The sequence below is a fragment of the Oncorhynchus gorbuscha genome, unplaced genomic scaffold (assembly GCF_021184085.1).
Source record: "Oncorhynchus gorbuscha isolate QuinsamMale2020 ecotype Even-year unplaced genomic scaffold, OgorEven_v1.0 Un_scaffold_3553, whole genome shotgun sequence".
Taxonomy (NCBI): Eukaryota; Metazoa; Chordata; class Actinopteri; order Salmoniformes; family Salmonidae; genus Oncorhynchus; species Oncorhynchus gorbuscha.
This window is the reverse complement of record NW_025747761.1, coordinates 1-25,399: the sequence shown is the minus strand read 5'-3', so window position 1 is coordinate 25,399 and position 25,399 is coordinate 1. Positions and strand designations below refer to the sequence as shown.

The following is a 25,399-nucleotide window of genomic DNA, read 5'->3' as shown; positions in this document are numbered from 1 at the left end:
TCCGGAGGGGTCAAGAAAATTCAATTTCGTTGTCGGCAGGATTCGAACCTGCGCAGGAAGATCCTAATGGATTTCTAGTCCATCGCCTTAACCACTCGGCCACGACAACAGGCTTGTCAGCAGTGAATGGGCCACCAGGCATAGCCTACAGAAAGTGATAATTTTACAACTGAAAGACAATGCAGTAACTCATTAACATGAAGTGTTGCCCTCATTCATTTGTTATTAAGTCAACTGTTTTCTTATTTTCCTTGATCTTTGCTCAGCTCCAGAAGGTTTGCATTTGAGAGTGTTTATTATAAATGGTTATTTCATCATCTCATTATTACTGCTAAGCAGCATGACTCCTGTGAGGCACTAAACATCTGTCAGAAGTGGGATTTGAACCCACGCCTCCATGGGAGACTGCGACCTGAACGCAGCGCCTTAGACCGCTCCATCCATCCTGACTACAGCTCAGTACCTGGGTATCGGGTTAAATAGTATGGGGTGAAAGTAGAAATAGGCACAGCCTTCTAAAATCACCACAGAGACCAGTAAATTTATGCACGATACCGACTTGCACTTTCAACAGTCATTTGTTTTTATCAATGAAAAACTCCAGTCATTGATTTAACCTCAATATGGCCTTCAATGGAAAAGAGTAGTAAATCGTCATTGAATGAACGCTAAACTGGCCTCAGAATATGGCCATTCTGATATAAATGATCAAATTCCTCAGATAAGACCGAAAAAGTGTCTGTAAACATCAAATCATCAGGGTAAGAGTGACAACAGGTCCAGATAAGGCTTACAACGAAAATTTATTTTTAGGGTTTAACAAGGCAGCTCTCCTGTGACCTGTGGCTTGACATTAGATGCGGCGACTTCGATTACCCTGCAGATGATACTTTTGTTCTTCCCCCAGTACAATCCACTGATAACGACCGACGAGTTGTGCGTTCCGAGATGCTTTTTGTTATTCGCCTGTTTGTGGGCCCCTGTGAAATTGCGCGATTCTTGCAATTCTCTTTCAGCCTCTCATCAACTAGCTGTTTTTGCAGAATATTAAAAATACGATAGTTATTCACTACTCATATTAACCAGGTGTCATTTACATTACCTTAAGTCATTTATTTTTCAACTGGATTTTACAAAGGTGCATGACATGCAGGCGCTAAAAAGTTGTCAGGAGTGGGTTTCAAACCATGCCTATAGGGGAGTCTGCGACCTGAATGACTTAATGGTTATTTTCAATGCAATCGTGTTTTTACTTTTTCTTTTAGGGTTTAACAAGGTTTAGATGTGGCCAGTTCGATTACCCTGCAGACTTTAAGAGTGTCTTCAGAATATGGCCATTTTGACATGAATTTAAAAATGCCTCAGATAGGACCAAAAAGTGTCTGGAGCTATCCGTCAGGGGGTAAGAGTGACAACAGGTTTCCACATGTCAAATGGGGGAAATCTTAGGAAATGGCTTAATGGTTATTCATGAGAATCGTGTTGTTGTATTGTTGAGTGTATCATGGGATCTCACCTGAAATCTTTGGCTTGACTACAAACCTGTAACCTATGCTACTGTGGCCTATAGAGCTAGAAGGATGGATAACCAGGTGTGTAAAGGTGTGAGGTGGGATCCTATCCCAAATGGACAACTAATCCCTATGTACTTGTGGAGATCTGAGAGAATATGATTGGTATAAGAAACACGACTAAACTTCAACCTCCGGAGGGGTCAAGAAAATTCAATTTCGTTGTCGGCAGGATTCGAACCTGCGCAGGAAGATCCTAATGGATTTCTAGTCCATCGCCTTAACCACTCGGCCACGACAACAGGCTTGTCAGCAGTGAATGGGCCACCAGGCATAGCCTACAGAAAGTGATAATTTTACAACTGAAAGACAATGCAGTAACTCATTAACTCATTAACATGGAGTGTTGCCCTCATTCATTTGTTATTAAGTCAACTGTTTTCTTATTTTCCTTGATCTTTGCTCAGCTCCAGAAGGTTTGCATTTGAGAGTGTTTATTATAAATGGTTATTTCATCATCTCATTAGTACTGCTAAGCAGCATGACTCCTGTGAGGCACTAAACATCTGTCAGAAGTGGGATTTGAACCCACGCCTCCATGGGAGACTGCGACCTGAACGCAGCGCCTTAGACCGCTCGGCCATCCTGACTACAGCTCAGTACCTGGGTATCGGGTTAAATAGTATGGGGTGACAGTAGAAATAGGCACAGCCTTCTAAAATCACCACAGAGACCAGTAAATTTATGCACGATACCGACTTGCACTTTCAACAGTCATTTGTTTTTATCAATGAAAAACTCCAGTCATTGATTTAACCTCAATATGGCCTTCAATGGAAAAGAGTAGTAAATCGTCATTGAATGAACGCTAAACTGGCCTCAGAATATGGCCATTCTGATATAAATGATCAAATTCCTCAGATAAGACCGAAAAAGTGTCTGTAAACATCAGCAATCATCAGGGTAAGAGTGACAACAGGTCCACATGGAGGAAATCTTAACAAATGGCTTAGTGGGTATTTTCAACGCAATCTGTTATTATTTATTTTTAGGGTTTAACAAGGCAGCTCACCTGTGACCTGTGGCTTGACATTAGATGCGGCGACTTCGATTACCCTGCAGATGATACTTTTGTTCTTCCCGCCAGTACAATCCACTGACAACGACCGACGAGTTGTGCGTTCCGAGATGCTTTTTGTTATTCGCCTGTTTGTGGGCCGCCTGTGAAATTGCGCGATTCTTGCAATTCTCTTTCAGCCTCTCATCAACTAGCTGATTTTGCAGAATATTAAAAATACGATAGTTATTCACTACTCATATTAACTAGGTGTCATTTACATTACCTTAAGTCATTTATTTTTCAACTGGATTTTACAAAGGTGCATGACATGCAGGCGCTAAAAGTTGTCAGGAGTGGGTTTCAAACCATGCCTATAGGGGAGTTGCGACCTGAATGACTTAATGGTTATTTTCAATGCAATCGTGTTTTTACTTTTTCTTTTAGGGTTTAACAAGGTTTAGATGTGGCCAGTTCGATTACCCTGCAGACTTTAAGAGTGTCTTCAGAATATGGCCATTTTGACATGAATTTAAAAATGCCTCAGATAGGACCAAAAAAGTGTCTGGAGCTATCCGTCAGGGTAAGAGTGACAACAGGTTTCCACATGTCAAATGGGGGAAATCTTAGGAAATGGCTTAATGGTTATTCATGAGAATCGTGTTGTTGTATTGTTGAGTGTATCATGGGATCTCACCTGAAATCTTTGGCTTGACTACAAACCTGTAACCTATGCTACTGTGGCCTATAGAGCTAGAAGGATGGATAACCAGGTGTGTAAAGGTGTGAGGTGGGATCCTATCCCAAATGGACAACTAATCCCTATGTACTTGTGGAGATCTGAGAGAATATGATTGGTATAAGAAACACGACTAAACTTCAACCTCCGGAGGGGTCAAGAAAATTCAATTTCGTTGTCGGCAGGATTCGAACCTGCGCAGGAAGATCCTAATGGATTTCTAGTCCATCGCCTTAACCACTCGGCCACGACAACAGGCTTGTCAGCAGTGAATGGGCCACCAGGCATAGCCTACAGAAAGTGATAATTTTACAACTGAAAGACAATGCAGTAACTCATTAACATGGAGTGTTGCCCTCATTCATTTGTTATTAAGTCAACTGTTTTCTTATTTTCCTTGATCTTTGCTCAGCTCCAGAAGGTTTGCATTTGAGAGTGTTTATTATAAATGGTTATTTCATCATCTCATTATTACTGCTAAGCAGCATGACTCCTGTGAGGCACTAAACATCTGTCAGAAGTGGGATTTGAACCCACGCCTCCATGGGAGACTGCGACCTGAACGCAGCGCCTTAGACCGCTCGGCCATCCTGACTACAGCAGTACCTGGGTATCGGGTTAAATAGTATGGGGTGACAGTAGAAATAGGCACAGCCTTCTAAAATCACCACAGAGACCAGTAAATTTATGCACGATACCGACTTGCACTTTCAACAGTCATTTGTTTTTATCAATGAAAAACTCCAGTCATTGATTTAACCTCAATATGGCCTTCAATGGAAAAGAGTAGTAAATCGTCATTGAATGAACGCTAAACTGGCCTCAGAATATGGCCATTCTGATATAAATGATCAAATTCCTCAGATAAGACCGAAAAAGTGTCTGTAAACATCAGCAATCATCAGGGTAAGAGTGACAACAGGTCCACATGGAGGAAATCTTAACAAATGGCTTAGCAACGCAATCTCAAGGCAGCTCACCTGTGACCTGTGGCTTGACATTAGATGCGGCGACTTCGATTACCCTGCAGGCTATATTTTTGTTCTTCCCGCCAATACAATCCACTGACAACGACCGACGAGTTGTGCGTTCCGAGATGCTTTTTGTTATTCGCCTGTTTGTGGGCCGCCTGTGAAATTGCGCGATTCTTGCAATTCTCTTTCAGCCTCTCATCAACTAGCTGATTTTGCAGAATATTAAAAATACGATAGTTATTCACTACTCATATTAACTAGGTGTCATTTACATTACCTTAAGTCATTTATTTTTCAACTGGATTTTACAAAGGTGCATGACATGCAGGCGCTAAAAAGTTGTCAGGAGTGGGTTTCAAACCATGCCTATAGGGGAGTCTGCGACCTGAATGACTTAATGGTTATTTTCAATGCAATCGTGTTTTTACTTTTTCTTTTAGGGTTTAACAAGGTTTAGATGTGGCCAGTTCGATTACCCTGCAGACTTTAAGAGTGTCTTCAGAATATGGCCATTTTGACATGAATTTAAAAATGCCTCAGATAGGACCAAAAAGTGTCTGGAGCTATCCGTCAGGGTAAGAGTGACAGTTTCCACATGTCAAATGGGGGAAATCTTAGGAAATGGCTTAATGGTTATTCATGAGAATCGTGTTGTTGTATTGTTGAGTGTATCATGGGATCTCACCTGAAATCTTTGGCTTGACTACAAACCTGTAACCTATGCTACTGTGGCCTATAGAGCTAGAAGGATGGATAACCAGGTGTGTAAAGGTGTGAGGTGGGATCCTATCCCAAATGGACAACTAATCCCTATGTACTTGTGGAGATCTGAGAGAATATGATTGGTATAAGAAACACGACTAAACTTCAACCTCCGGAGGGGTCAAGAAAATTCAATTTCGTTGTCGGCAGGATTCGAACCTGCGCAGGAAGATCCTAATGGATTTCTAGTCCATCGCCTTAACCACTCGGCCACGACAACAGGCTTGTCAGCAGTGAATGGGCCACCAGGCATAGCCTACAGAAAGTGATAATTTTACAACTGAAAGACTATGCAGTAACTCATTAACATGGAGTGTTAATCAACTGTTTTCTTATTTTCCTTGATCTTTGCTCAGCTCCAGAAGGTTTGCATTTGAGAGTGTTTATTATAAATGGTTATTTCATCATCTCATTAGTACTGCTAAGCAGCATGACTCCTGTGAGGCACTAAACATCTGTCAGAAGTGGGATTTGAACCCACGCCTCCATGGGAGACTGCGACCTGAACGCAGCGCCTTAGACCGCTCGGCCATCCTGACTACAGCTCAGTACCTGGGTATCGGGTTAAATAGTATGGGGTGACAGTAGAAATAGGCACAGCCTTCTAAAATCACCACAGAGACCAGTAAATTTATGCACGATACCGACTTGCACTTTCAACAGTCATTTGTTTTTATCAATGAAAAACTCCAGTCATTGATTTAACCTCAATATGGCCTTCAATGGAAAAGAGTAGTAAATCGTCATTGAATGAACGCTAAACTGGCCTCAGAATATGGCCATTCTGATATAAATGATCAAATCTCAGATAAGACCGAAAAAGTGTCTGTAAACATCAGCAATCATCAGGGTAAGAGTGACAACAGGTCCACATGGAGGAAATCTTAACAAATGGCTTAGTGGGTATTTTCAACGCAATCTGTTATTATTTATTTTTAGGGTTTAACAAGGCAGCTCACCTGTGACCTGTGGCTTGACATTAGATGCGGCGACTTCGATTACCCTGCAGATGATACTTTTGTTCTTCCCGCCAATACAATCCACTGACAACGACCGACGAGTTGTGCGTTCCGAGATGCTTTTTGTTATTCGCCTGTTTGTGGGCCGCCTGTGAAATTGCGCGATTCTTGCAATTCTCTTTCAGCCTCTCATCAACTAGCTGTTTTTGCAGAATATTAAAAATACGATAGTTATTCACTACTCATATTAACTAGGTGTCATTTACATTACCTTAAGTCATTTATTTTTCAACTGGATTTTACAAAGGTGCATGACATGCAGGCGCTAAAAAGTTGTCAGGGGGTTTCAAACCATGCCTATAGGGGAGTCTGCGACCTGAATGACTTAATGGTTATTTTCAATGCAATCGTGTTTTTACTTTTTCTTTTAGGGTTTAACAAGGTTTAGATGTGGCCAGTTCGATTACCCTGCAGACTTTAAGAGTGTCTTCAGAATATGGCCATTTTGACATGAATTTAAAAATGCCTCAGATAGGACCAAAAAAGTGTCTGGAGCTATCCGTCAGGGTAAGAGTGACAACAGGTTTCCACATGTCAAATGGGGGAAATCTTAGGAAATGGCTTAATGGTTATTCATGAGAATCGTGTTGTTGTATTGTTGAGTGTATCATGGGATCTCACCTGAAATCTTTGGCTTGACTACAAACCTGTAACCTATGCTACTGTGGCCTATAGAGCTAGAAGGATGGATAACCAGGTGTGTAAAGGTGTGAGGTGGGATCCTATCCCAAATGGACAACTAATCCCTATGTACTTGTGGAGATCTGAGAGAATATGATTGGTATAAGAAACACGACTAAACTTCAACCTCCGGAGGGGTCAAGAAAATTCAATTTCGTTGTCGGCAGGATTCGAACCTGCGCAGGAAGATCCTAATGGATTTCTAGTCCATCGCCTTAACCACTCGGCCACGACAACAGGCTTGTCAGCAGTGAATGGGCCACCAGGCATAGCCTACAGAAAGTGATAATTTTACAACTGAAAGACAATGCAGTAACTCATTAACATGGAGTGTTGCCCTCATTCATTTGTTATTAAGTCAACTGTTTTCTTATTTTCCTTGATCTTTGCTCAGCTCCAGAAGGTTTGCATTTGAGAGTGTTTATTATAAATGGTTATTTCATCATCTCATTAGTACTGCTAAGCAGCATGACTCCTGTGAGGCACTAAACATCTGTCAGAAGTGGGATTTGAACCCACGCCTCCATGGGAGACTGCGACCTGAACGCAGCGCCTTAGACCGCTCGGCCATCCTGACTACAGCTCAGTACCTGGGTATCGGGTTAAATAGTATGGGGTGACAGTAGAAATAGGCACAGCCTTCTAAAATCACCACAGAGACCAGTAAATTTATGCACGATACCGACTTGCACTTTCAACAGTCATTTGTTTTTATCAATGAAAAACTCCAGTCATTGATTTAACCTCAATATGGCCTTCAATGGAAAAGAGTAGTAAATCGTCATTGAATGAACGCTAAACTGGCCTCAGAATATGGCCATTCTGATATAAATGATCAAATTCCTCAGATAAGACCGAAAAAGTGTCTGTAAACATCAGCAATCATCAGGGTAAGAGTGACAACAGGTCCACATGGAGGAAATCTTAACAAATGGCTTAGTGGGTATTTTCAACGCAATCGTGTTATTATTTATTTTTAGGGTTTAACAAGGCAGCTCACCTGTGACCTGTGGCTTGACATTAGATGCGGCGACTTCGATTACCCTGCAGGCTATATTTTTGTTCTTCCCGCCAATACAATCCACTGACAACGACCGACGAGTTGTGCGTTCCGAGATGCTTTTTGTTATTCGCCTGTTTGTGGGCCGCCTGTGAAATTGCGCGATTCTTGCAATTCTCTTTCAGCCTCTCATCAACTAGCTGATTTTGCAGAATATTAAAAATACGATAGTTATTCACTACTCATATTAACTAGGTGTCATTTACATTACCTTAAGTCATTTATTTTTCAACTGGATTTTACAAAGGTGCATGACATGCAGGCGTTAAAAAGTTGTCAGGAGTGGGTTTCAAACCATGCTTATAGGGGAGTCTGCGACCTGAATGACTTAATGGTTATTTTCAATGCAATCGTGTTTTTACTTTTTCTTTTAGGGTTTAACAAGGTTTAGATGTGGCCAGTTCGATTACCCTGCAGACTTTAAGAGTGTCTTCAGAATATGGCCATTTTGACATGAATTTAAAAATGCCTCAGATAGGACCAAAAAAGTGTCTGGAGCTATCCGTCAGGGTAAGAGTGACAACAGGTTTCCACATGTCAATGGGGGAAATCTTAGGAAATGGCTTAATGGTTATTCATGAGAATCGTGTTGTTGTATTGTTGAGTGTATCATGGGATCTCACCTGAAATCTTTGGCTTGACTACAAACCTGTAACCTATGCTACTGTGGCCTATAGAGCTAGAAGGATGGATAACCAGGTGTGTAAAGGTGTGAGGTGGGATCCTATCCCAAATGGACAACTAATCCCTATGTACTTGTGGAGATCTGAGAGAATATGATTGGTATAAGAAACACGACTAAACTTCAACCTCCGGAGGGGTCAAGAAAATTCAATTTCGTTGTCGGCAGGATTCGAACCTGCGCAGGAAGATCCTAATGGATTTCTAGTCCATCGCCTTAACCACTCGGCCACGACAACAGGCTTGTCAGCAGTGAATGGGCCACCAGGCATAGCCTACAGAAAGTGATAATTTTACAACTGAAAGACAATGCAGTAACTCATTAACATGGAGTGTTAATCAACTGTTTTCTTATTTTCCTTGATCTTTGCTCAGCTCCAGAAGGTTTGCATTTGAGAGTGTTTATTATAAATGGTTATTTTATCATCTCATTATTACTGCTAAGCAGCATGACTCCTGTGAGGCACTAAACATCTGTCAGAAGTGGGATTTGAACCCACGCCTCCATGGGAGACTGCGACCTGAACGCAGCGCCTTAGACCGCTCGGCCATCCTGACTACAGCACAGTACCTGGGTATCGGGTTAAATAGTATGGGGTGACAGTAGAAATAGGCACAGCCTTCTAAAATCACCACAGAGACCAGTAAATTTATGCACGATACCGACTTGCACTTTCAACAGTCATTTGTTTTTATCAATGAAAAACTCCAGTCATTGATTTAACCTCAATATGGCCTTCAATGGAAAAGAGTAGTAAATCGTCATTGAATGAACGCTAAACTGGCCTCAGAATATGGCCATTCTGATATAAATGATCAAATTCCTCAGATAAGACCGAAAAAGTGTCTGTAAACATCAGCAATCATCAGGGTAAGAGTGACAACAGGTCCACATGGAGGAAATCTTAACAAATGGCTTAGTGGGTATTTTCAACGCAATCGTGTTATTATTTATTTTTAGGGTTTAACAAGGCAGCTCACCTGTGACCTGTGGCTTGACATTAGATGCGGCGACTTCGATTACCCTGCAGGCTATATTTTTGTTCTTCCCGCCAATACAATCCACTGACAACGACCGACGAGTTGTGCGTTCCGAGATGCTTTTTGTTATTCGCCTGTTTGTGGGCCGCCTGTGAAATTGCGCGATTCTTGCAATTCTCTTTCAGCCTCTCATCAACTAGCTGATTTTGCAGAATATTAAAAATACGATAGTTATTCACTACTCATATTAACTAGGTGTCATTTACATTACCTTAAGTCATTTATTTTTCAACTGGATTTTACAAAGGTGCATGACATGCAGGCGCTAAAAAGTTGTCAGGAGTGGGTTTCACCATGCTTATAGGGGAGTCTGCGACCTGAATGACTTAATGGTTATTTTCAATGCAATCGTGTTTTTACTTTTTCTTTTAGGGTTTAACAAGGTTTAGATGTGGCCAGTTCGATTACCCTGCAGACTTTAAGAGTGTCTTCAGAATATGGCCATTTTGACATGAATTTAAAAATGCCTCAGATAGGACCAAAAAAGTGTCTGGAGCTATCCGTCAGGGTAAGAGTGACAACAGGTTTCCACATGTCAAATGGGGGAAATCTTAGGAAATGGCTTAATGGTTATTCATGAGAATCGTGTTGTTGTATTGTTGAGTGTATCATGGGATCTCACCTGAAATCTTTGGCTTGACTACAAACCTGTAACCTATGCTACTGTGGCCTATAGAGCTAGAAGGATGGATAACCAGGTGTGTAAAGGTGTGAGGTGGGATCCTATCCCAAATGGACAACTAATCCCTATGTACTTGTGGAGATCTGAGAGAATATGATTGGTATAAGAAACGACGACTAAACTTCAACCTCCGGAGGGGTCAAGAAAATTCAATTTCGTTGTCGGCAGGATTCGAACCTGCGCAGGAAGATCCTAATGGATTTCTAGTCCATCGCCTTAACCACTCGGCCACGACAACAGGCTTGTCAGCAGTGAATGGGCCACCAGGCATAGCCTACAGAAAGTGATAATTTTACAACTGAAAGACAATGCAGTAACTCATTAACATGGAGTGTTGCCCTCATTCATTTGTTATTAAGTCAACTGTTTTCTTATTTTCCTTGATCTTTGCTCAGCTCCAGAAGGTTTGCATTTGAGAGTGTTTATTATAAATGGTTATTTTATCATCTCATTATTACTGCTAAGCAGCATGACTCCTGTGAGGCACTAAACATCTGTCAGAAGTGGGATTTGAACCCACGCCTCCATGGGAGACTGCGACCTGAACGCAGCGCCTTAGACCGCTCGGCCATCCTGACTACAGCTCAGTACCTGGGTATCGGGTTAAATAGTATGGGGTGACAGTAGAAATAGGCACAGCCTTCTAAAATCACCACAGAGACCAGTAAATTTATGCACGATACCGACTTGCACTTTCAACAGTCATTTGTTTTTATCAATGAAAAACTCCAGTCATTGATTTAACCTCAATATGGCCTTCAATGGAAAAGAGTAGTAAATCGTCATTGAATGAACGCTAAACTGGCCTCAGAATATGGCCATTCTGATATAAATGATCAAATTCCTCAGATAAGACCGAAAAAGTGTCTGTAAACATCAGCAATCATCAGGGTAAGAGTGACAACAGGTCCACATGGAGGAAATCTTAACAAATGGCTTAGTGGGTATTTTCAACGCAATCGTGTTATTATTTATTTTTAGGGTTTAACAAGGCAGCTCACCTGTGACCTGTGGCTTGACATTAGATGCGGCGACTTCGATTACCCTGCAGGCTATATTTTTGTTCTTCCCGCCAATACAATCCACTGACAACGACCGACGAGTTGTGCGTGCGTCCGAGATGCTTTTTGTTATTCGCCTGTTTGTGGGCCGCCTTGAAATTGCGCGATTCTTGCAATTCTCTTTCAGCCTCTCATCAACTAGCTGATTTTGCAGAATATTAAAAATACGATAGTTATTCACTACTCATATTAACTAGGTGTCATTTACATTACCTTAAGTCATTTATTTTTCAACTGGATTTTACAAAGGTGCATGACATGCAGGCGTTAAAAAGTTGTCAGGAGTGGGTTTCAAACCATGCTTATAGGGGAGTCTGCGACCTGAATGACTTAATGGTTATTTTCAATGCAATCGTGTTTTTACTTTTTCTTTTAGGGTTTAACAAGGTTTAGATGTGGCCAGTTCGATTACCCTGCAGACTTTAAGAGTGTCTTCAGAATATGGCCATTTTGACATGAATTTAAAAATGCCTCAGATAGGACCAAAAAAGTGTCTGGAGCTATCCGTCAGGGTAAGAGTGACAACAGGTTTCCACATGTCAAATGGGGGAAATCTTTAGGAAATGGCTTAATGGTTATTCATGAGAATCGTGTTGTTGTATTGTTGAGTGTATCATGGGATCTCACCTGAAATCTTTGGCTTGACTACAAACCTGTAACCTATGCTACTGTGGCCTATAGAGCTAGAAGGATGGATAACCAGGTGTGTAAAGGTGTGAGGTGGGATCCTATCCCAAATGGACAACTAATCCCTATGTACTTGTGGAGATCTGAGAGAATATGATTGGTATAAGAAACACGACTAAACTTCAACCTCCGGAGGGGTCAAGAAAATTCAATTTCGTTGTCGGCAGGATTCGAACCTGCGCAGGAAGATCCTAATGGATTTCTAGTCCATCGCCTTAACCACTCGGCCACGACAACAGGCTTGTCAGCAGTGAATGGGCCACCAGGCATAGCCTACAGAAAGTGATAATTTTACAACTGAAAGACAATGCAGTAACTCATTAACATGGAGTGTTGCCCTCATTCATTTGTTATTAAGTCAACTGTTTTCTTATTTTCCTTGATCTTTGCTCAGCTCCAGAAGGTTTGCATTTGAGAGTGTTTATTATAAATGGTTATTTTATCATCTCATGATTACTGCTAAGCAGCATGACTCCTGTGAGGCACTAAACATCTGTCAGAAGTGGGATTTGAACCCACGCCTCCATGGGAGACTGCGACCTGAACGCAGCGCCTTAGACCGCTCGGCCATCCTGACTACAGCTCAGTACCTGGGTATCGGGTTAAATAGTATGGGGTGACAGTAGAAATAGGCACAGCCTTCTAAAATCACCACAGAGACCAGTAAATTTATGCACGATACCGACTTGCACTTTCAACAGTCATTTGTTTTTATCAATGAAAAACTCCAGTCATTGATTTAACCTCAATATGGCCTTCAATGGAAAAGAGTAGTAAATCGTCATTGAATGAACGCTAAACTGGCCTCAGAATATGGCCATTCTGATATAAATGATCAAATTCCTCAGATAAGACCGAAAAAGTGTCTGTAAAACATCAGCAATCATCAGGGTAAGAGTGACAACAGGTCCACATGGAGGAAATCTTAACAAATGGCTTAGTGGGTATTTTCAACGCAATCGTGTTATTATTTATTTTTAGGGTTTAACAAGGCAGCTCACCTGTGACCTGTGGCTTGACATTAGATGCGGCGACTTCGATTACCCTGCAGGCTATATTTTTGTTCTTCCCGCCAATACAATCCACTGACAACGACCGACGAGTTGTGCGTTCCGAGATGCTTTTTGTTATTCGCCTGTTTGTGGCCCGCCTTTGAAATTGCGCGATTCTTGCAATTCTCTTTCAGCCTCTCATCAACTAGCTGTTTTTGCAGAATATTAAAAATACGATAGTTATTCACTACTCATATTAACCAGGTGTCATTTACATTACCTTAAGTCATTTATTTTTCAACTGGATTTTACAAAGGTGCATGACATGCAGGCGCTAAAAAGTTGTCAGGAGTGGGTTTCAAACCATGCCTATAGGGGAGTTTGCGACCTGAATGACTTAATGGTTATTTTCAATGCAATCGTGTTTTTACTTTTTCTTTTAGGGTTTAACAAGGTTTAGATGTGGCCAGTTCGATTACCCTGCAGACTTTAAGAGTGTCTTCAGAATATGGCCATTTTGACATGAATTTAAAAATGCCTCAGATAGGACCAAAAAAGTGTCTGGAGCTATCCGTCAGGGTAAGAGTGACAACAGGTTTCCACATGTCAAATGGGGGAAATCTTAGGAAATGGCTTAATGGTTATTCATGAGAATCGTGTTGTTGTATTGTTGAGTGTATCATGGGATCTCACCTGAAATCTTTGGCTTGACTACAAACCTGTAACCTATGCTACTGTGGCCTATAGAGCTAGAAGGATGGATAACCAGGTGTGTAAAGGTGTGAGGTGGGATCCTATCCCAAATGGACAACTAATCCCTATGTACTTGTGGAGATCTGAGAGAATATGATTGGTATAAGAAACACGACTAAACTTCAACCTCCGGAGGGGTCAAGAAAATTCAATTTCGTTGTCGGCAGGATTCGAACCTGCGCAGGAAGATCCTAATGGATTTCTAGTCCATCGCCTTAACCACTCGGCCACGACAACAGGCTTGTCAGCAGTGAATGGGCCACCAGGCATAGCCTACAGAAAGTGATAATTTTACAACTGAAAGACAATGCAGTAACTCATTAACATGGAGTGTTGCCCTCATTCATTTGTTATTAAGTCAACTGTTTTCTTATTTTCCTTGATCTTTGCTCAGCTCCAGAAGGTTTGCATTTGAGAGTGTTTATTATAAATGGTTATTTTATCACCTCATGATTACTGCTAAGCAGCATGACTCCTGTGAGGCACTAAACATCTGTCAGAAGTGGGATTTGAACCCACGCCTCCATGGGAGACTGCGACCTGAACGCAGCGCCTTAGACCGCTCGGCCATCCTGACTACAGCACGGTACCTGGGTATCGGGTTAAATAGTATGGGGTGACAGTAGAAATAGGCACAGCCTTCTAAAATCACCACAGAGACCAGTAAATTTATGCACGATACCGACTTGCACTTTCAACAGTCATTTGTTTTTATCAATGAAAAACTCCAGTCATTGATTTAACCTCAATATGGCCTTCAATGGAAAAGAGTAGTAAATCGTCATTGAATGAACGCTAAACTGGCCTCAGAATATGGCCATTCTGATATAAATTATCAAATTCCTCAGATAAGACCGAAAAAGTTAGGGTTTAACAAGGCAGCTCTCCTGTGACCGGTGGCTTGACATTAGATGCGGGCTTGACATTAGATGCGATTACCCTGCAGATGATACTTTTGTTCTTCCCGCCAGTACAATCCACTGATAACGACCGACGAGTTGTGCGTTCCGAGATGCTTTTTGTTATTCGCCTGTTTGTGGCCCGCCTTTGAAATTGCGCGATTCTTGCAATTCTCTTTCAGCCTCTCATCAACTAGCTGTTTTTGCAGAATATTAAAAATACGATAGTTATTCACTACTCATATTAACTAGGTGTCATTTACATTACCTTAAGTCATTTATTTTTCAACTGGATTTTACAAAGGTGCATGACATGCAGGCGTTAAAAAGTTGTCAGGAGTGGGTTTCAAACCATGCTTATAGGGGAGTCTGCGACCTGAATGACTTAATAGTTATTTTCAATGCAATCGTGTTTTTACTTTTTCTTTTAGGGTTTAACAAGGTTTAGATGTGGCCAGTTCGATTACCCTGCAGACTTTAAGAGTGTCTTCAGAATATGGCCATTTTGACATGAATTTAAAAATGCCTCAGATAGGACCAAAAAAGTGTCTGGAGCTATCCGTCAGGGTAAGAGTGACAACAGGTTTCCACATGTCAAATGGGGGAAATCTTAGGAAATGGCTTAATGGTTATTCATGAGAATCGTGTTGTTGTATTGTTGAGTGTATCATGGGATCTCACCTGAAATCTTTGGCTTGTTACATTTTACATTTAAGTCATTTAGCAGACGCTCTTCTTATCCAGAGTGACTTACAAATTGGTGCATTCACCTTATGACATCCAGTGGAACAGTCACTTTACAACAGTCACTTTACAATCTAAATCTTAAAGGGTGGGGTGAGAGGGATTACTTATCCTATCCTAGGTATTCCTTAAAGAGGTGGGGTTTCAGGTGTCTCCGGAAGGTGGTGATTGACTCCGCTGTCCTGGCGTCGTGAGGGAGTTTGTTCCACCATTGGGGGGGCCAGAGCAGCGAACAGTTTTGACTGGGCTGAGCGGGAGCTGTACTTCCTCAGTGGTAGGGAGGCGAGCAGGCCAGAGGTGGATGAACGCAGTGCCCTTATTTGGGTGTAGGGCCTGATCAGAGCCTGGAGGTACTGAGGTGCCGTTCCCCTCACAGCTCCGTAGGCAAGCACCATGGTCTTGTAGCGGATGCGAGCTTCAACTGGAAGCCAGTGGAGAGAACGGAGGAGCGGGGTGACGTGAGAGAACTTGGGAAGGTTGAACACCAGACGGGCTGCGGCATTCTGGATGAGTTGAAGGGGTTTAATGGCACAGGCAGGGAGCCCAGCCAACAGCGAGTTGCAGTAGTCCAGACGGGAGATGACAAGTGCCTGGATTAGGACCTGCGCCGCTTCCTGTGTGAGGCAGGGTCGTACTCTGCGGATGTTGTAGAGCATGAACCTACAGGAGCGGGCCACCGCCTTGATGTTGGTTGAGAACGACAGGGTGTTGTCCAGGATCACGCCAAGGTTCTTAGCGCTCTGGGAGGAGGACACAATGGAGTTGTCAACCGTGATGGCGAGATCATGCAACGGCAGTCCTTCCCCGGGAGGAAGAGCAGCTCCGTCTTGCCGAGGTTCAGCTTGAGGTGGTGATCCGTCATCCACACTGATATGTCTGCCAGACATGCAGAGATGCGATTCGCCACCTGGTCATCAGAAGGGGGAAAGGAGAAGATTAATTGTGTGTCGTCTGCATAGCAATGATAGGAGAGACCATGTGAGGTTATGACAGAGCCAAGTGACTTGGTGTATAGCGAGAATAGGAGAGGGCCTAGAACAGAGCCCTGGGGGACACCAGTGGTGAGAGCGCGTGGTGAGGAGACAGATTCTCGCCACGCCACCTGGTAGGAGCGACCTGTCAGGTAGGACGCAATCCAAGCGTGGGCCGCGCCGGAGATGCCCAACTCGGAGAGGGTGGAGAGGAGGATCTGATGGTTCACAGTATCGAAGGCAGCCGATAGATCTAGAAGGATGAGAGCAGAGGAGAGAGAGTTAGCTTTAGCAGTGTGGAGCGCCTCCGTGATACAGAGGAGAGCAGTCTCAGTTGAATGACTAGTCTTGAAACCTGACTGATTTGGATCAAGAAGGTCATTCAGAGAGAGATAGCGGGAGAGCTGGCCAAGGACGGCACGTTCAAGAGTTTTGGAGAGAAAAGAAAGAAGGGATACTGGTCTGTAATTGTTGACATCGGAGGGATCGAGTGTAGGTTTTTTCAGAAGGGGTGCAACTCTCGCTCTCTTGAAGACGGAAGGGACGTAGCCAGCGGTCAGGGATGAGTTGATGAGCGAGATGAGGTAAGGGAGAAGGTCTCCGGAAATGGTCTGGAGAAGAGAGGAGGGGATAGGGTCAAGCGGGCAGGTTGTTGGGCGGCCGGCCGTCACAAGACGCGAGATTTCATCTGGAGAGAGAGGGGAGAAAGAGGTCAGAGCACAGGGTAGGGCAGTGTGAGCAGAACCAGCGGTGTCGTTTGACTTAGCAAACGAGGATAGGATGTCGTCGACCTTCTTTTCAAAATGGTTGACGAAGTCATCTGCAGAGAGGGAGGAGGGGGGGAGGGGGAGGAGGATTCAGGAGGGAGGAGAAGGTGGCAAAGAGCTTCCTAGGGTTAGAGGCAGATGCTTGGAATTTAGAGTGGTAGAAAGTGGCTTTAGCAGCAGAGACAGAGGAGGAAAATGTAGAGAGGAGGGAGTGAAAGGATGCCAGGTCCGCAGGGAGGCGAGTTTTCCTCCATTTCCGCTCGGCTGCCCGGAGCCCTGTTCTGTGAGCTCGCAATGAGTCATCGAGCCACGGAGCAGGAGGGGAGGACCGAGCCGGCCTGGAGGATAGGGGACTTAGAGAGTCAAAGGATGCAGAGAGGGAGGAGAGGAGGGTTGAGGAGGCAGAGTCAGGAGATAGGTTGGAGAAGGTTTGAGCAGAGGGAAGAGATGATAGGATGGAAGAGGAGAGAGTAGCGGGGGAGAGAGAGCGAAGGTTGGGACGGCGCGATACCATCCGAGTAGGGGCAGTGTGGGAGGTGTTGGATGAGAGCGAGAGGGAAAAGGATACAAGGTAGTGGTCGGAGACTTGGAGGGGAGTTGCAGTGAGGTTAGTGGAAGAACAGCATCTAGTAAAGATGAGGTCGAGCGTATTGCCTGCCTTGTGAGTAGGGGGGGGAAGGTGAGAGGGTGAGGTCAAAAGAGGAGAGGAGTGGAAAGAAGGAGGCAGAGAGGAATGAGTCAAAGGTAGACGTGGGGAGGTTAAAGTCGCCCAGAACTGTGAGAGGTGAGCCGTCCTCAGGACAGGAGCTTATCAAGGCATCAAGCTCATTGATGAACTCTCCGAGGGAACCTGGAGGGCGATAAATGATAAGGATGTTAAGCTTGAAAGGGCTGGTAACTGTGACAGCATGGAATTCAAAGGAGGCGATAGACAGATGGGTAAGGGGAGAAAGAGAGAATGACCACTTGGGAGAGATGAGGATCCCGGTGCCACCACCCCGCTGACCAGAAGCTCTCGGGGTGTGCGAGAACACGTGGGCGGACGAAGAGAGAGCAGTAGGAGTAGCAGTGTTGTCTGTGGTGATCCATCTTTCCGTCAGTGCCAAGAAGTCGAGGGACTGGAGGGAGGCATAGGCTGAGATGAACTCTGCCTTGTTGACCGCAGATCGGCAGTTCCAGAGGCTACCGGAGACCTGGAACTCCACGTGGGTCGTGCGCGCTGGGACCACCAGATTAGGGTGGCCGCGGCCACGCGGTGTGGAGCGTTTGTATGGTCTGTGCAGAGAGGAGAGAACAGGGATAGACAGACACATAGTTGACAGGCTACAGAAGAGGCTACGCTAATGGAAAGGAGATTGGAATGACAAGTGGACTACACGTCTCAAATGTTCAGAAAGTTAAGCTTACGTAGCAAGAATCTTATTGACTAAAATGATTAAAATGATAAGTACTGCTGAAGTAGGCTAGCTGGCAGTGGGTGCGTTGTTGACACTACACTAATCAAGTCGTTCCGTTGAGTGTAATAGTTTCTGCAGTGCTGCTATTCGGGGGCTAGCTGGCTAGCTAGCAGTGTTGTTTACGTTACGTTGCGTTAAAAAATGACAATAGCTGGCTAGCTAACCTAGAAAATCGCTCTAGACTACACAATTATCTTTGATACAAAGACGGCTATGTAGCTAGCTATGTAGCTAGCTACGATCAAACAAATCAAACGGTTGTACTGTAATGAAATGAAATGAAAATGTGATACTACCTGTGAATGCGACCGGGTTGTGAGTCTATTCGGTAGACGTTGCTGTTGGCTAGCTGTTGGCTAGCTAGCAGAGTCTCCTACGTTAAGGACGACAAATAGCTGGATAGCTAACCTCGGTAAATTATGATAATCACTCTAAGAATACACACTCTAAACTACACAATTATCTTGGATACGAAGACAGCAAAGACAGCTATGTAGCTAGCTAACACTACACTAATCAAGTCGTTCAGTTGAGTGTAATAGTTTCTCCAGTGCAGCTAATCAGTGGACGTTAGCTAGCTGGCTGGTGAAGACTACGTTAGGACGGCGAAATACGATAATTACGCAATTATCTTTGATACAAAGACGGCTATGTAGCTAGCTAAGAAGAAATCGCTAAGATTAGACAAATCAAACCGTTGTGCTATAATGAAATGTAATGAAATGTAATGAAAAAGTTGAAAAAGTTATACTACCTGCGGGAATCGCGTTGTATTGTTGATGTACCACTCGCTCCAAACCAGAAGCCCATGCTTGTCTACAAACCTGTAACCTATGCTACTGTGGCCTATAGAGCTAGAAGGATTGATAACCAGGTGTGTAAAGGTGTGAGGTGGGATCCTATCCCAAATGGACAACTAATCCCTATGTACTTGTGGAGATCTGAGAGAATATGATTGGTATAAGAAACACGACTAAACTTCAACCTCCGGAGGGGTCAAGAAAATTAAATTTCGTTGTCGGCAGGATTCGAACCTGCGCAGGAAGATCCTAATGGATTTCTAGTCCATCGCCTTAACCACTCGGCCACGACAACAGGCTTGTCAGCAGTGAATGGGCCACCAGGCATAGCCTACAGAAAGTGATAATTTTACAACTGAAAGAAAATGCAGTAACTCATTAACTCATTGAAATGTTCCCTTCATTCATTTGTTATTAAGTACAGCTGTTTTCTTATTTTCCTTGATCTTTGCTCAGCTCCAGAAGGTTTGCATTTGAGAGTGTTTATTATAAATTGTTATTTCATCATCTTATTATTACTGCTAAGCAGCATGACTCCTGAGAGGCACTAAACATCTGTCAGAAGTGGGATTTGAACCCACGCCTCCATGGGAGACTGCGACCTTAACACAGCGCCTTAGACCGCTCGGCCATCCTGACTACAGCACGGTACCTGGGTATCGGGTTAAATAGTATGGGTTGAAAGTAGAAATAGGCACAGCCTTCTAAAATCACCACAGAGACCAGTAAATTTATGCACGATACCGACTTGCACTTTCAATAGTCATTTGTTTTTATCAATGAAAAACTCCAGTCATTGATTTAACCTCAATATGGCCTTCAATGGAAAAGAGTAGTAAATCGTCATTGAATGAACGCTAAACTGGCCTCAGAATATGGCCATTCTGATATAAATGATCAAATTCCTCAGATAAGACCGAAAAAGTGTCTGTAAATATCAGCAATCATCAGGGTAAGAGTGACAACAGGTCCACATGGGGGAAATCTTAACAAATGGCTTAATGGGTATTTTCAACGCAATCGTGTTATTATTTATTTTTAGGGTTTAACAAGGCAGCTCACCTGTGACCGGTGGCTTGACATTAGATGCGGCGACTTCGATTACCCTGCAGATGATACTTTTGTTCTTCCCGCCAATACAATCCACTGACAACGACCGACGAGTTGTGCGTTCCGAGATGCTTTTTGTTATTCGCCTGTTTGTGGGCCGCCTGTGAAATTGCGCGATTCTTGCAATTCTCTTTCAGCCTCTCATCAACTAGCTGTTTTTGCAGAATATTAAAAATACGATAGTTATTCACTACTCATATTAACTAGGTGTCATTTACATTACCTTAAGTCATTTATTTTTCAACTGGATTTTACAAAGGTGCATGACATGCAGGCGCTAAAAAGTTGTCAGGAGTGGGTTTCAAACCATGCTTATAGGGGAGTCTGCGACCTGAATGACTTAATGGTTATTTTCAATGCAATCGTGTTTTTACTTTTTCTTTTAGGGTTTAACAAGGTTTAGACTTTAGATGTGGCCAGTTCGATTACCCTGCAGACTTTAAGAGTGTCTTCAGAATATGGCCATTTTGACATGAATTTAAAAATGCCTCAGATAGGACCAAAAAAGTGTCTGGAGCTATCCGTCAGGGTAAGAGTGACAACAGGTTTCCACATGTCAAATGGGGGAAATCTTAGCAAATGGCTTAATGGTTATTCATGAGAATCGTGTTGTTGTATTGTTGTGTGTATCATGGGATCTCACCTGAAATCTTTGGCTTGACTACAAACCTGTAACCTATGCTACTGTGGCCTATAGAGCTAGAAGGATGGATAACCAGGTGTGTAAAGGTGTGAGGTGGGATCCTATCCCAAATGGACAACTAATCCCTATGTACTTGTGGAGATCTGAGAGAATATGATTGGTATAAGAAACACGACTAAACTTCAACCTCCGGAGGGGTCAAGAAAATTCAATTTCGTTGTCGGCAGGATTCGAACCTGCGCAGGAAGATCCTAATGGATTTCTAGTCCATCGCCTTAACCACTCGGCCACGACAACAGGCTTGTCAGCAGTGAATGGGCCACCAGGCATAGCCTACAGAAAGTGATAATTTTACAACTGAAAGACAATGCAGTAACTCATTAACTCATTAAAATTAAATGTTCCCATCATTCATTTGTTATTAAGTACAGCTGTTTTCTTTCGGTATGGCCTGACAGTGATAGTTGCTCCTTTCCATCGCTCGTTATATTGACTTCATCATGTCCATTTTGTGATGTTTTTTCACTATAGAATCATATTGCAAATGCACGTGCATTTGCAATATGTTTCAATGTGCATTTACCATATGAAATTTGACATGCTCAAAAATGCAAAATTGACTGGTCTGATGAACACAGGATGGCCGAGCAGTGATAGTTGTACATTTCCATCACTCGTTGTGTTGATTTCATCATGTCCATTAGGTGATGTTTTTTCACTATAGAATCATATTGTAAGTGCACGTGCATTTGCAATATGTTTCAATGTGCATTTACCATATGAAATTTGACATGCTCAAAAATGCTAAATTGACTTGATTTCATCATGTCCATTTGTTTATGTTTTCTCACTTTTGCAAAGTCACTGTGCATTTGCAATATGTTTCAATGGGCAGGTACCATCACAAATTTGTCATGCTATAAAAATCCTGCAGGAATGTGAAATTGACTGGCCCGATGAACTCGGGATGGCTGGGCAGTGATTCTGGTTCATCTCAATGGCTCGTTAGGGTTGATTTCAGAATGTCACTTTTGGTGATGGTACCTCACTGTTTAAACATATTGCAAATGGACAAGAGTCACCAGCAAGTCACCGTCCATCAGTCAATTAGATATCATTCTGACACCAAACTGAAACAAACTGATACTAAACCCACTTTTTCCAACCTGTTTAGTAGCCAACTATCACATACTTCAGAGCTGGCCCAAAATTCACAACGCTTTTGGTTCAAACCATAAAAAAAACATAAAACACATAGTTACGTTCTAGCTGCGGGTCCATTTCTTATGTTACGTGTAGGCCTAGCTGAGGCGACCCCGAATCCCAAGTTTCGGCTCGATCGGTCATTTGGTGTCCGAGCAAAACCCTAATTGGTGCTGAAAATCCACTTTTTTCCATGACTTGCTACGGGGTCCTTGAATGAGCTATCGGACCGAAACGTTGGGGTCCGTCTCTATGGGCCGAGCCGGTTTCAATGCACCTAGTCTTTTGTCTCTGAGACTTTTCTAAATGTCGCCATTTTCGTAATGGTCAAAATGAATTGAAGTCATTGCAAATGTACGAGGCTATTTCTCGGTCCGAGAACCTTCTAGAGCCACCTAACTCACCACGCACTATCGACCCGAGGTCTAGAACAGGATTCTAAAGTTTCGGAACTCTAGGTCTGACGGTTCTTTAAAAGTTCCAACAAGGTTAACTAATGCAGGCAGTGTATGTCTCTATGCACCCCAATGGGTCCCTACTTCCAAGCTGTGTGTATGTGTGATTTAGTTTTCCTTTGAAATATTATGGGAAAAATGACTGATTTACAGTTCATGGGGGTTGTCTAATCACATATATGAAGTTTTGGAAAGATCTGACTTTTTTAACCCCTCGAAACAGCCCAAGAGACACCAATTATGGCACTTCCGGTTGGCACAGGAAGCTACAAGTCAACACATATCCTCACTGGGGTATGCTTTTACAGAATCCTGAGTTTTAAGTCCTTACGTTAAGAATTGACTGATTTACACAGGGTTGAATGCACTATGTCTGTCAAACTACAGGCAGGGTATGGATATACACTTTTAGGGTGATTTTAACCACTTCCGGTTGGTCCAGGAAGCTTAGAATCAACACAGGTAGACCGCGTAGTGGCCTGATGGACTGTCATCGAAGACATTTTCATACGACATTCATAACCCACATAGGCTTCAGGTTGAATTTAGGGGTTCAGGCAATGTATTCCTATGGGGAGAGAAGTCAATGCAAACTCTTTGAAGTAAACACCTTCTTTTAACTATTAAGGGTTAATGCCACAGGGTCAAGGTTAGGCTTGCACGGATCGGGAGGACCATGGGAACGTACCTGAGGTCGAATTGTGCTTCTCACCCTAACGGTTCTCTCACTGTCACCCAAAAGCAAATGACGTTGTGGGGCAGGCTTAATTTTGGGCCTACTTTTCTAATGGTCGCTGCGCTCAGACCGAGCGAGCTACGGTCAAGCGGGATATCTCGTTGAACTCGGCACGGCCTAGAGATTATGGTAATGCCATTGCCTGCTCTCTGTGTCTTTAAGCACCGCACTTTTTAACTCCATCCTTGCTGTGTGTGCGTGTGAGATTTTTTCTTTGACATCTGCTGGAAGAAATGACTGATTGACAGTTTAGGAGGGTTACCTGGTCACACATATGAAGTTTTGGAGAGATGTGACTTTTCTAACCCTTCAAAACAGACAGTGTGACCCAATTAAAGGCACTTCCGGTTGGCACAGGAAGCTATAAGTAAACACATGTCTTGATTGACATAAACACTTACAGAATCCTGAGTTTTAAGTCTTTAAGTTAAGAATTGACTGATCTATGATCTACACAGTGTTGAATGCAGTCATTTTCACCTTTGAAGGTTATGTACATCAAAACTCCTTTTGGGTCAATCTAACCACTTCCGGTTGCTCCAGGAAGCTTAGAATCGACACAGGTAGACCTCATAGTGGTCTGATGGACTGTCATAGAAGACAGGTTCATAAGGCATTCATAACCCACATAGGCTTCAGGTTGAATTTAGAGGTGCAGGCAATGTATTCCTATGGGGAGAGAAGTCAATGCAAACTCTTTGAAGTAAACACCTTATTTTAACTATTAAGGGTTAATGGTACACGGTCATGGTTAGGCTTGCACGGATCGGGAGGACCTTAGGAACGTACCTGAGGTCGAATTGTGCTTCTCACCCTAACGGTTCTCTCACTGTCACCCAAAAGCAAATGACATTGAGGGCCAGGCTTCATTTTGGTTCTGGTTTTTTTCAAGGTCACTGCACTCAGAGCGAGCTACGGTCAAGCGGGGCGTCTCGTTGAACTCGGCACAGTCTGGAGACTATGGTGATGCCATTTTTTGTGTTGATTTCAGAATGCCATTTTGGTGATGGTCCCTCTCCGTTTAAACATATTGCAAATGCACAAACGTCAACTAGCAAGTCAGTGTCCATCAGTCAATTAGATGTCATTTTGACACCAAACTGATACCGATTGACACCAAACCCACTTTTTCCAACTCATTTAGAAGCCAACTATCATATATGTCAGAGCAGGCCCATAATTCACAGCGCCTTTAGTTTAAAACATAATAAAAACGTAAAACACATAGTTACGTTCTAGCTGCGGGTCCAGGTCGGACATTATGTGAAGGCCTATGTGAGGCGACCCCGAATCCCGAGTTTCGGCTCGATAGGTCCTTCGGTGCCCGAGTAAAACCCTAATTGGTGCTGAAAATCCACTTTTTTCAATGCCTTGCTATGGGGTCCTTGAATGAGCTATCGGACCGAAACGTTGGGGTCCGTCTCTATGGGCCGAGCCGGTGTCAATGCACCTAGTCTTGTGTCTCTGATTTTTTCTAAATGTCGTCATTTTCGTAATGGTCAAAATGAATTGAAGTCATTGCAAATGTACGAGGCTATTTCTCGGTCCGAGAACCTTCTAGAGCCACCTAACTCACCACGCACTATCGACCCGAGGTCTAGAACAGGTTTCTAAAGTTTCGGAACTCTAGGTCTGACGGTTCTTTTTTAGCTCGAACAAAGCTAACTATTGGAGGCACTGTCTGTCTCTACAAACCCCAATACGTCCCTCCTTCCAAGTTGTGTGTCTGTGTGATTTAGTTTTCCTTTGAAATTTTATGGGAAAAATGACTGATTTACAGTTCATGGGGGTTGCCTAATCACACATATGAAGTTTTGGACAGATCTGACTTTTTTAACCCTCGAAACAGCCCCTGAGACACCAATTAAGGCACTTCCGGTTGGCACAGGAAGCTATAAGTCAACACATATCCTC

At 43.2% G+C, this 25,399-nt stretch overlaps 20 non-coding genes across 20 annotated transcripts; all 20 read right to left on the bottom strand.

The window, feature by feature from the left end:
* Positions 1-27: 27 nt before the first annotated feature.
* On the bottom strand, positions 28-109 carry trnas-aga. The gene has a single exon. It is a non-coding gene; the product is annotated as a tRNA-Ser (tRNA).
* A 1,622-nt stretch (positions 110-1,731) lies between these two features.
* trnas-aga lies at positions 1,732-1,813 on the bottom strand. Its single transcript has one exon. It is a non-coding gene; the product is annotated as a tRNA-Ser (tRNA).
* Positions 1,814-2,078: 265 nt separating this feature from the next.
* trnal-cag lies at positions 2,079-2,161 on the bottom strand. Its single transcript has one exon. It is a non-coding gene; the product is annotated as a tRNA-Leu (tRNA).
* Positions 2,162-3,480: 1,319 nt separating this feature from the next.
* trnas-aga lies at positions 3,481-3,562 on the bottom strand. The gene has a single exon. It is a non-coding gene; the product is annotated as a tRNA-Ser (tRNA).
* Positions 3,563-3,819: 257 nt separating this feature from the next.
* trnal-cag lies at positions 3,820-3,902 on the bottom strand. Its single transcript has one exon. It is a non-coding gene; the product is annotated as a tRNA-Leu (tRNA).
* Positions 3,903-5,181: 1,279 nt separating this feature from the next.
* trnas-aga lies at positions 5,182-5,263 on the bottom strand. The gene has a single exon. It is a non-coding gene; the product is annotated as a tRNA-Ser (tRNA).
* A 236-nt stretch (positions 5,264-5,499) lies between these two features.
* Positions 5,500-5,582, bottom strand: trnal-cag. Its single transcript has one exon. It is a non-coding gene; the product is annotated as a tRNA-Leu (tRNA).
* A 1,316-nt stretch (positions 5,583-6,898) lies between these two features.
* Positions 6,899-6,980, bottom strand: trnas-aga. Its single transcript has one exon. It is a non-coding gene; the product is annotated as a tRNA-Ser (tRNA).
* A 257-nt stretch (positions 6,981-7,237) lies between these two features.
* trnal-cag lies at positions 7,238-7,320 on the bottom strand. The gene has a single exon. It is a non-coding gene; the product is annotated as a tRNA-Leu (tRNA).
* Positions 7,321-8,641: 1,321 nt separating this feature from the next.
* trnas-aga lies at positions 8,642-8,723 on the bottom strand. Its single transcript has one exon. It is a non-coding gene; the product is annotated as a tRNA-Ser (tRNA).
* A 236-nt stretch (positions 8,724-8,959) lies between these two features.
* Positions 8,960-9,042, bottom strand: trnal-cag. Its single transcript has one exon. It is a non-coding gene; the product is annotated as a tRNA-Leu (tRNA).
* Positions 9,043-10,363: 1,321 nt separating this feature from the next.
* trnas-aga lies at positions 10,364-10,445 on the bottom strand. The gene has a single exon. It is a non-coding gene; the product is annotated as a tRNA-Ser (tRNA).
* Positions 10,446-10,702: 257 nt separating this feature from the next.
* trnal-cag lies at positions 10,703-10,785 on the bottom strand. Its single transcript has one exon. It is a non-coding gene; the product is annotated as a tRNA-Leu (tRNA).
* Positions 10,786-12,110: 1,325 nt separating this feature from the next.
* trnas-aga lies at positions 12,111-12,192 on the bottom strand. Its single transcript has one exon. It is a non-coding gene; the product is annotated as a tRNA-Ser (tRNA).
* Positions 12,193-12,449: 257 nt separating this feature from the next.
* On the bottom strand, positions 12,450-12,532 carry trnal-cag. The gene has a single exon. It is a non-coding gene; the product is annotated as a tRNA-Leu (tRNA).
* A 1,323-nt stretch (positions 12,533-13,855) lies between these two features.
* trnas-aga lies at positions 13,856-13,937 on the bottom strand. Its single transcript has one exon. It is a non-coding gene; the product is annotated as a tRNA-Ser (tRNA).
* Positions 13,938-14,194: 257 nt separating this feature from the next.
* Positions 14,195-14,277, bottom strand: trnal-cag. The gene has a single exon. It is a non-coding gene; the product is annotated as a tRNA-Leu (tRNA).
* Positions 14,278-19,551: 5,274 nt separating this feature from the next.
* Positions 19,552-19,633, bottom strand: trnas-aga. The gene has a single exon. It is a non-coding gene; the product is annotated as a tRNA-Ser (tRNA).
* Positions 19,634-19,894: 261 nt separating this feature from the next.
* On the bottom strand, positions 19,895-19,977 carry trnal-aag. Its single transcript has one exon. It is a non-coding gene; the product is annotated as a tRNA-Leu (tRNA).
* Positions 19,978-21,306: 1,329 nt separating this feature from the next.
* On the bottom strand, positions 21,307-21,388 carry trnas-aga. Its single transcript has one exon. It is a non-coding gene; the product is annotated as a tRNA-Ser (tRNA).
* Between the last annotated feature and the right edge of the window lie 4,011 nt (positions 21,389-25,399).